The sequence below is a fragment of the Pistacia vera genome, unplaced genomic scaffold, assembly GCF_008641045.1.
Source record: "Pistacia vera cultivar Batoury unplaced genomic scaffold, PisVer_v2 Contig430, whole genome shotgun sequence".
In the NCBI taxonomy this organism is placed as follows: domain Eukaryota; kingdom Viridiplantae; phylum Streptophyta; class Magnoliopsida; order Sapindales; family Anacardiaceae; genus Pistacia; species Pistacia vera.
Genome location: NW_022196258.1, coordinates 443994 through 452716, shown reverse-complemented (window position 1 = coordinate 452716; position 8723 = coordinate 443994). Strand labels below are relative to the sequence as shown.

Below are 8723 nucleotides of genomic sequence, written 5' to 3'. Positions count from 1 at the left end.
TAGCTAAATTGGAGTTTTAATTTTTGTTTTCATCATTGTCGGTTTTACTCTGGTTTTTAATTTTTAGTTGGATTGTGATCTCACTTTCTTTCGTCTTAGTTTGTGCAGTATATGTGAAGAGCGAGATGTCAACTAGTGGTTCCTGTTGATCTTGAGATTGAGAGAACTGCTAGACGACTTAACAGAGAGAGAAAAGAAAGAGAGGATATAGTGGTTGAATCAAACAAAATAGAAGTTGAAATGGCAGAACCAGAAAACAGGACACTAAGGGAATTCTCAGTTCCACGGTAAATGGCAGTGGGTCGAGTATTACTAGGCCTTCAGTGCAAGCCAATAACTTTTAGATTAAGTCGACAATCATCCAGATGATCAAGCAGTCGGTAAGGTTTAATGGTGATTTGAAGGAAGATCCGAATCAGCATATTGCGAACTTCTTCGAAATTTGTGACATCTTCAAGTCGAACGGAGTGTCAGATAACACCATTAGGTTGAGGTTATTCCCATTTTCATTGGGGGATAAAGAAAAGGGTGGTTAATGGCACTACTAACGGGAACTATCACAACATGGAATGATCTAGCACAGAAGTTCCTGACCAAGTTCTTCCTTCTAGCAAAATCAGCAAAACTGAGAAATGATATCACATCATTTCTACAAGATGAATCCGAGTCATTGTATGAGGCTTGGGAGAGGTACAAGGAATTAATGAGGAAATGCCCACACCATGGGTTGCTAGTTTGGCTTCAAGTCCAAACATTCTACAATGGACTGATGGGTAATGTGCAAACCATGGTGGATGCAGCATCAGGAGGAGCCCTGCAGAATAAGACACCAAAGGAGGCTTATGAGTCGCTTGAGGTTTTGGCAAGCAACAACTATCAAAGACCAAATGAGAGAGCAATATCAAGAAAATCTACGGGTTTTTATTAAGTTGATGCCTTCACAGCCATCTCAGCCCAACTCACGGCACTTCAGAAACAGTTGGGAAGTATTCAGGTAAACTCTATTCAAGCATCTCAACTAACTTGTGATTTTTGTGTAGGAAACCATGTGAGCAGCGAATGTCAAGTGGGGAACACATTTGCTTCGTCATCTTCATCATCGGAGCAAGTGAACTACTTGGCAGGAAATCAGAGGCAACCAAACAACCCGTACTCCAACACATACAATCTGGGGTGGAGAAATCATCCAAATCTAGCTTGTGGCAATCAGAACTAGCAAAATAATCAATGGAACCAGAGGACAGTGCCAACTAACCAAGCAGGTGTAAATAATCAACCAGGAGATCCAAGAGTGACAAAGTTAGAGGACATGTTTGGGAAATTCATGCAGGAGACCATGGGTTTTATGAATGAAACGAGGACGAATTTTAGAAATCAAGGGCGTCCATTCGGAATCTTGAGCTACAGATGGGCCAACTGGCTGAGAAGCTAAATGAGAGACAGCAAGTGTCTTTACCTAGCAACATAGTGACTAACCCATGTGAGCAAGTGAATGCTATAACTTTGAGAAGTGGGACAATCTTAGAAGAGGTGGAAAAATCAAGGAAAGAGGAAAGTCCATTAAAGAACAATGAAGAATCTAATGAGGAAGTTGGTGAAGAAATCGTTGCTGAAAAGAAACCATCCAGCCTTAGGAAAGGCGAACAGAAGCAGGATGAGAGGCAAAAGAAAAAGAAAGAGAAATTGCCATTCCCTGAGATACCACCAGAGTTGGCACATCACACGCCACCCGTGCCTTTTCTGCAAAGGCTCAGAAAAGAAAATCAGGATAAGCAGTTCATTAAATTTCTTGATGTTTTTAAGAAACTGCATATTAACATTCCTTTTGCAGATGCATTGCAGTAGATGCTGAGCTACACAAAATTTCTTAAGGAAATCTTATCAAACAAAAATTAGAAGATGAGGAAACGATGATGCTCATGGAGGAGTGCAGTGTCATTCTCCAAAAGAAGCTACCCTCGAAACTCAAAGATCCAAGGAGTTTTACTATTCCTTGTACTATAGGAGATATTACCTTTGATCGAGCTTTATGTGATTAGGTGCCAGCATTAACCTTATGCCTTTTTCTGTTTTCAGGAAATTAGGAATCGGTGAAGTGAAGCTGACAACAATATGCTTGCAACTTGCAGATAAATCGATAAAGCATCTGAGGGCCATTGTAGAGGATGTGTTGGTTAAGGTGGACAAGTTCATCTTTCCTACGGATTTCTTTGTGTTGGATATGGAAAAAGACAAAGAAATTCCTCTTATCTTGGGACGACCATTTCTGGCTACCGGAAGAGCTTTAATCGACGTTCAAGAAGGGAAGTTGATCATGAGGATGCAAGATGAAGAAATAACATTTAATGTCCTTGAATTAATGAGAGCTCCACCTAAACAAGAGTCATGTTTAAAAATCGATGTGGTGGACTAGGTAAAAATTGAAACCTTCAAACAGAAAAATCCTAAGGTGGAAATTAAGAACTGCATAATAAAACCGAATCAGTTCGAGAGTGAGGACCATAACGGAAAAGGTTGCAAAACATTTCGGGATGAACCTCACTCGAGATTGCGTCTTCACAAAGAACAGATGTCTCAGCTTAAAAAGGGTGAGAGAAAGTCAAGACAACAGAAAGTGGTTAGTGAGAAGAGTCGAACCACCAAAACAATGACCAAGGGATGGAAATGGGTGGTGAAACTCTCAACAAGGACCCTGTGTGAAAAAGATCATCAACAAAAGAAGCCCCAACACAAGGGAAAATTTTGGGATGTGATGTACTTGGATAATCCGGACTGACATGAAAAACCAAGAGAGTCAAGCTTACCGACTATAAACAAGCGCTTCTTGGGAGGCAACCCAAGAGTTCTTAATTGTTTTTCATTTATTGTGTTTTAATTTGTTTGAATTTCTTATAAGTTTGAATGTTTTTTTTTATTTGTGTGTTGTTGGGTGTTTCAGGTGAAGTTTTCGGCTAAGGCAAGGAAAGAAAAATGCTCAAGACTTCGCCTACTTCTTCGCAGTGGCGAAGCAATTTGTATGAAATGAGTTTGTGAAAGTCCTAGACTTCGCTGCGGCAAAGATTGTTCTTCGCCGGGGTGAAGCAACCTGAAAAATGTGTGTAGCTCCTGTACGTTTTCGCCCCAGTGAAGAATTTCTCTTCGCCGCGGTGAAGCAGGTGGGACGAAATTTTTCAAAGGCATTTTCTCCGCGGCGAAGATTTTTCTTCGCTGAGGCAAGTAGCCACTGTAAGTTTTCGCCCCAGCGAAGTATTTTTCTTCGCCGCGGTGAAACCTGGGTTTAAAATTAGGGTTTGTGAACGAAGAACTTCACCGCGGCGAAGCTTGTTCTTTGCCGCGGCGACGATCGTTTTTTTATAAATACCCACTTTTCTTCATTCATTCTTCACGCGACTTTTCTCATCCACTTGAGAGAAAATTTTATCAATTTCCATCCTTCGCCTTCCCAGTGTTTTCCCAACCAAAATTCTCACTCCTTAACCCTCCTAAACACCAAAACAACTCATTTCATCAACAAATTTTGCGAAAATTTCACAAAATTTTTAGGTCAAGAAATTTGGGGCTTTCCAATCTAGGCTGATTCTAGTCAAATTGGTGGTGAATAATCCTTCATACTGGTAAGATCTCAAGTTCCCTAAGCTTTTTATCACACAATTTCGAGTTTTGGTTTGTAGATCTGAAAAAATTAATTGTTGGTTGAGTTGTGAATTTATGGGTGCTTGTGAGTTCGATTTGGTTTGAGGAAGGGTTGATTGTGCATTTGGTGATATTGAGGAGTGTGGGTTTTGAATTTTTGGAGTGTTTGGTCAAATTTGAAAAAATTGTAGTTTGGGGGTTGAAGTGCATATTTTTGGAAGTGTTGTCAATTTTTGCAGGATTGAATTGGTTGTTGAAGGACACTTAGGTTTAAATTGTTGGGGTGCATTTTTGAGTTGAACTGTAATTTTGGAGAAAATGCCAGTCAAAGCCAAGGTTCCATACAAGGGCAAGAGAAAAGGAAAGAAAGTGGACAACCGCTTCGTGAGTGAGGAGGCCCGGAAAAGATATGAAGGGGCTATCCAAAGAAAAGATAAGGGTTTTATTCCTGAGCGCGGATTGACCGCAAGTCAGGCCTTGGACTGGAGTCGAGGGAGACGTTGGGAACTGTTTATGAGTGCTCCTGCACAACTGGCTGTAGAGCTGCTGGTAAGGGAATTTTATGCCAACCTCCCAGATTGTGAGGAAGGTACTGCATTTGTGAGAGGGGCTGATGTACCGTTTACAGAAGATGTGATCAATAATTTTTTTTAACCTGCCTAGGATTTATCAGGATGAGTACACAAGGTTTAAGACGTCACAGTTTAAGGATAGTATCATTCCTCCGGTCATTGTAAAATCGAATGCGACTTGGACAGTGTCGAAGAAACAAAAGAAGACCATTAAAGGAAGTTAATTGACACCGATGGCTCGACTGTGGAAGTATTTTGTTAGTGTGAGGTTGATGCCGGAAACGCACTACGGCACGGTAACTTACAAGAAGGCATTATTGCTTTATTCTATTGCCACAGGAAAGAGTATAAATGTGGGACGAATTATCCTGAACAACATTCATCATGCCGCCAAACCAAGGCAATCAAGTTACTCTTTCCCACATCTCATTACCGCCTTGCGCATTAGAGCTGGAGTTAAGGTTCATGACAATGAGCAACGTATTCATGCTGCCCCAATCCTAGACTCAGATTATTATCAAAAACATCTTGAACATTCAGAAGCTGAGCAACCAAGAGCAGGGACAAAACGGCAGAGAACCACACAAGGCCCTGCCACATCCTCCAGCTCCACAGCTACCCAGAAGGAGATGATACAGTAGATGATGGGCATGATGAAACGTATGGCAAAACGACAGGATTGGTTGGCTGATCAGACCCAAATGATGTATGATATGCAGAAGAGCAGTTTCAACAAGCTCAACATTGACACTACATAATTTCAATGGGCTAACTGGGATTCAGATGAGTGGATGGGCTCCGAGTTGGAAGAGGAAGACAAGGGAGGCGAAGAATGAGCACCGGAGCACCTGTTTTTTTTTCTTTATTTTATTTGTTTTTAGTTGATTTTGTTTTTCATTTCAAACATTAAACTCAGTTTTTATTATTGTTTTGGATTGTTGCAGTTGTTTCATTTTTTTTAATTTGCAGTTGTTGCAAGGACGAGATTAGGTTGTAATATTTTCAATTTAGTTTGTGAATTTTAGCTAACACAATGGACACCACAGTTTCAATTGTTTTGACAGATGTTGGGTGATGAAAAAGTCAAAGACTGGGTGTGCACTGTGGAGCAACACTTCACGGATTAACCAGGGAACTTTCTCGTACCTTTGTTATTTTTGATTTTCTATTCCTAATTTATGCGTAATGGGACATTGGGGACAATGTCATCTTTTGTTTGGGAGTAGGAAAATTAGAAATTTTTGAACTTTTGTTATTTTTCTTTAGTTTGATTGTTTTTGCCGACGATGAATTGTATAAATCAATGATGAGAATAGGGTTGTTGCGATTTTATTGTTGAGAAATGTTAAGCATTGCTTCAAGTTTATGTTTATTGACTGAATTTTGATTGAGGTTTGTTGAGTGGTTCAACCACCATTTTCATTTATGTCGGCATGCTTAGATTCGTTTTATGTGGTTAGGTGAAGTTTGATAATGTTGGTGGACTCTAGAACCTAGTAGAGAAGTGCTTGAGGCAAAATTCTAGGATTAGACATGGTTGAGGAGATGATTTAAGCATTCTTTTGGAACGTTTGAGCCTTTCTAGCCGACCCATGATTGAAATTGTCCCTAGTCACCCATTTGAGCCGTATGAATTATTATTGCTTTATTTTTCTTGGCAAACAAAAAAATTGTCCGATCCTTATACCCTAAACACTTTGTCGTACCCTTAGGAGAATTCGATCCTAATAATGCAAACACAAAGAACGGGAAGAGTTGTATGAATAAACAAAAAGAATACTTTGGGGGTTGTGAGAAGGACCGTAAAAACAAAAGAAGTAGTTCACCTCAATTCAATTGATTTTTTTTTCTTTTCACATATATATATATATATAAACAAGTATTTGCCAAGTTAAGGGTATCTCGGCTGGAAACTAGTAATCGCTTTAAAAACTGCCTAGCAGTACTTGGTGACCTCTGGTATAACAACGCCATGTACCCTTAGACATGTTTCCCCCGCTGCATATATGGTATCAGAAATAAGAAAGATACAAGTTTGAGGGTTGTAAATTAGTGGACACATTGATTGGTGGTTGAGAAGAAGTTAGTTCGATTTGATTTTAGTGTTTGCATGAGGAAAACCAAGTTCTCTTACTTTGTTATTCCTATCCTTTTCTTGGAACCCACTACCCGAGCCTAGCGTTACAAGCTTATAAAGACCTTTTGATTCTTATATTTGTCTAGTCCTCATTAGTGGAGAGTAATTTGATATTTAGGCTTATGGAGTCTGCCACCATTTGATAAACTTTACATTCCTACATAAAATAATCCAGGAAGTCCGAAGGTGGATTGAAGTGGGGATTACCTACTCGGAGGACCAGTTGAGAAAGAAAGTCGATGCAACTTATAACTTCTTGCAGTGTTAAACATTTTTCTAATAATAATTTTGCAACAACTTTTGAGATTGGTATAAATTCTAGGCAGTTGTTTTGTGAGTTGGGCCTTTTATTTTTCTTTTTCATTTTTGTTAATTTTTGTTTTCTATTTTTGAACGTTTGTGTTTTTCTTTTATCTTGTTTTGTACCTGATACTCGGGGACGAGCATGGTTCTAGTTTGGGGGTATTTGATAATCCGAGGATTATACTAGTTTATTTAAGCTTTTAGGCCGGATTTTAGATACTTCTTAGTTCATTTTTGCCTGAATTGCTACTTAATTCCTTACATTTTGTGTTTCAGGTTAAAATGGGTAATTTGAGCGAATAAAGGTAGAATTGGAATTTCTAGACTCAGAAGTAAGCGAATCTCAAAAGTTGGGAGAGTTCTGAAGCAGAGTTAAGCATGATGAAGCTTGTTCCCAAGGGAGAGCACCGAAGATCAAAGATTCAAGCAAAGAAGCGAGTGGAGGGCAATTCTATAATTTTAGAATTCTTCAGGAAGCTTCCCCGCGGCGAAGGTTGTTCTTCGCGGTGGCGAAATGAGCCAGTCACGCACCAGATTTAGCTTCTTGTCATCGAGGCAAGATTCCTTCTTCGCTGCGGCTAAGTCTGCATTTTCCAGTTTTTGTAAAACGCATAGTTTTACTTTTTAGTGTTTTTCTTAGGATTTTGGGCGAGGTATTAACAAAAGACTTAGTCTTTTTGCCAAGGGGTCGTCTTCCAGTAGGGTTGAGAGCTTTTTTTTTTTACATTTTCTTAGATTCATTTTGAGCGATTTTAGATCTAAAGAGAGTGAAGATTCGGGATTAAACCAATGGATTCGTCATTTGGGGAGATTTCTTGTCTTTTCTCTTATTTTCATTATGTTGAACTTTGGTATTTTCGTTTCTTTCATTTGTATTGTTGATTTAGCCATGAACTAACCTATTTTGGGTTAGGGTTTTGATTATAATTCAGAATTTCATGGGTTAAGTAATAGATTGTTTTCTTTTCATATGATTTTGCTTATATTGTGTGTTTGCTCTGAATTTATTGTTTATATGTGATGAACATGGTGAGATTGAGAAATGAATCATGTTAGGCTTCTTGGGTATTCACGATTGTAGTATTGGATGCTAGAGATAGATTCAAGAACCAATGAAATCATTCTAGGATTCTTGTGCTTAAAAAGCTTCGATTTATTAACTTTCAATTTGTTGGGTGCGGAAGGTTAATAGGGAAGAGTAGGAAAACATAGCCTGAGAAGGTATGTTTGACATTTTAGAGAGTTCGATTTACAATCAATGCATGTGAACATGAATTGAGTTTAATTCTTTAGGTTTAACCCATAGAGTTCGAATCAAGTCAAAACCCTACCCGTTTGTTTTAATTGATTTTATCTGTGTTTTGCATCTTGTGTTCATAGTTAAATTTTTGTTTAGTGATTTTTGTTTTAGTCTTAGTTTAAATTGCTCCTATTAATCCAAAAGAATTCGATTGGTCCAACATGAGAACAGTAGGAAACTTAGTGTTTAGCGAACAATCCTCGTGTGAACGATACTTACTCATCACTCTATTACTTGAGCAACTAGTGCACTTGCTATCCATTGCATGTTGTAGTTACAACACATCAATAGTCGATAACCATCCGCGCTTTACCTCTTTCCCACTCAACTCTATTCATAACCATGAATGCTGGTGAAGAGTGTGGACTTTTACTAGCTCGTATCAATTGTTAGAGTAGATGCCCCTAGAGCCAATCAATTATTGTAGAATTGAGTCTTTGTAATAACGTTCATTAATCAATAAAAGGCATCTTATTCTATATCGCGTAAATCATTATTATTGCAATATGTATTGATACATGTCCTTAGAATGGTAGAACTGTGATGAGGGTATCAAGTGTTTCGAATCTTGATAGTGAGAACCATATGAGCACATATGGTGGCCATTCTAGAAATGTCTGTAGCCCCAGTATTATTTTAAAGTAAGGGCATAGATAATACGGTAAGGCTATCATAGTGTTGAACGACCCTGTCGAAAGGCAGTGACTGATCTCACTTGTTAAGGTTGTTTGGTGACAACCTGGTGCAACACATGGGTGCTTGCTGTAGGCGAATACAA

General features: G+C 38.8%; 1 non-coding gene across 1 annotated transcript; it reads right to left on the bottom strand.

Moving 5' to 3' along the window:
* Positions 1–622: 622 nt before the first annotated feature.
* LOC116143640 lies at positions 623–729 on the bottom strand. Its single transcript, XR_004130152.1, has one exon. It is a non-coding gene; the product is annotated as a small nucleolar RNA R71 (small nucleolar RNA).
* Between the last annotated feature and the right edge of the window lie 7994 nt (positions 730–8723).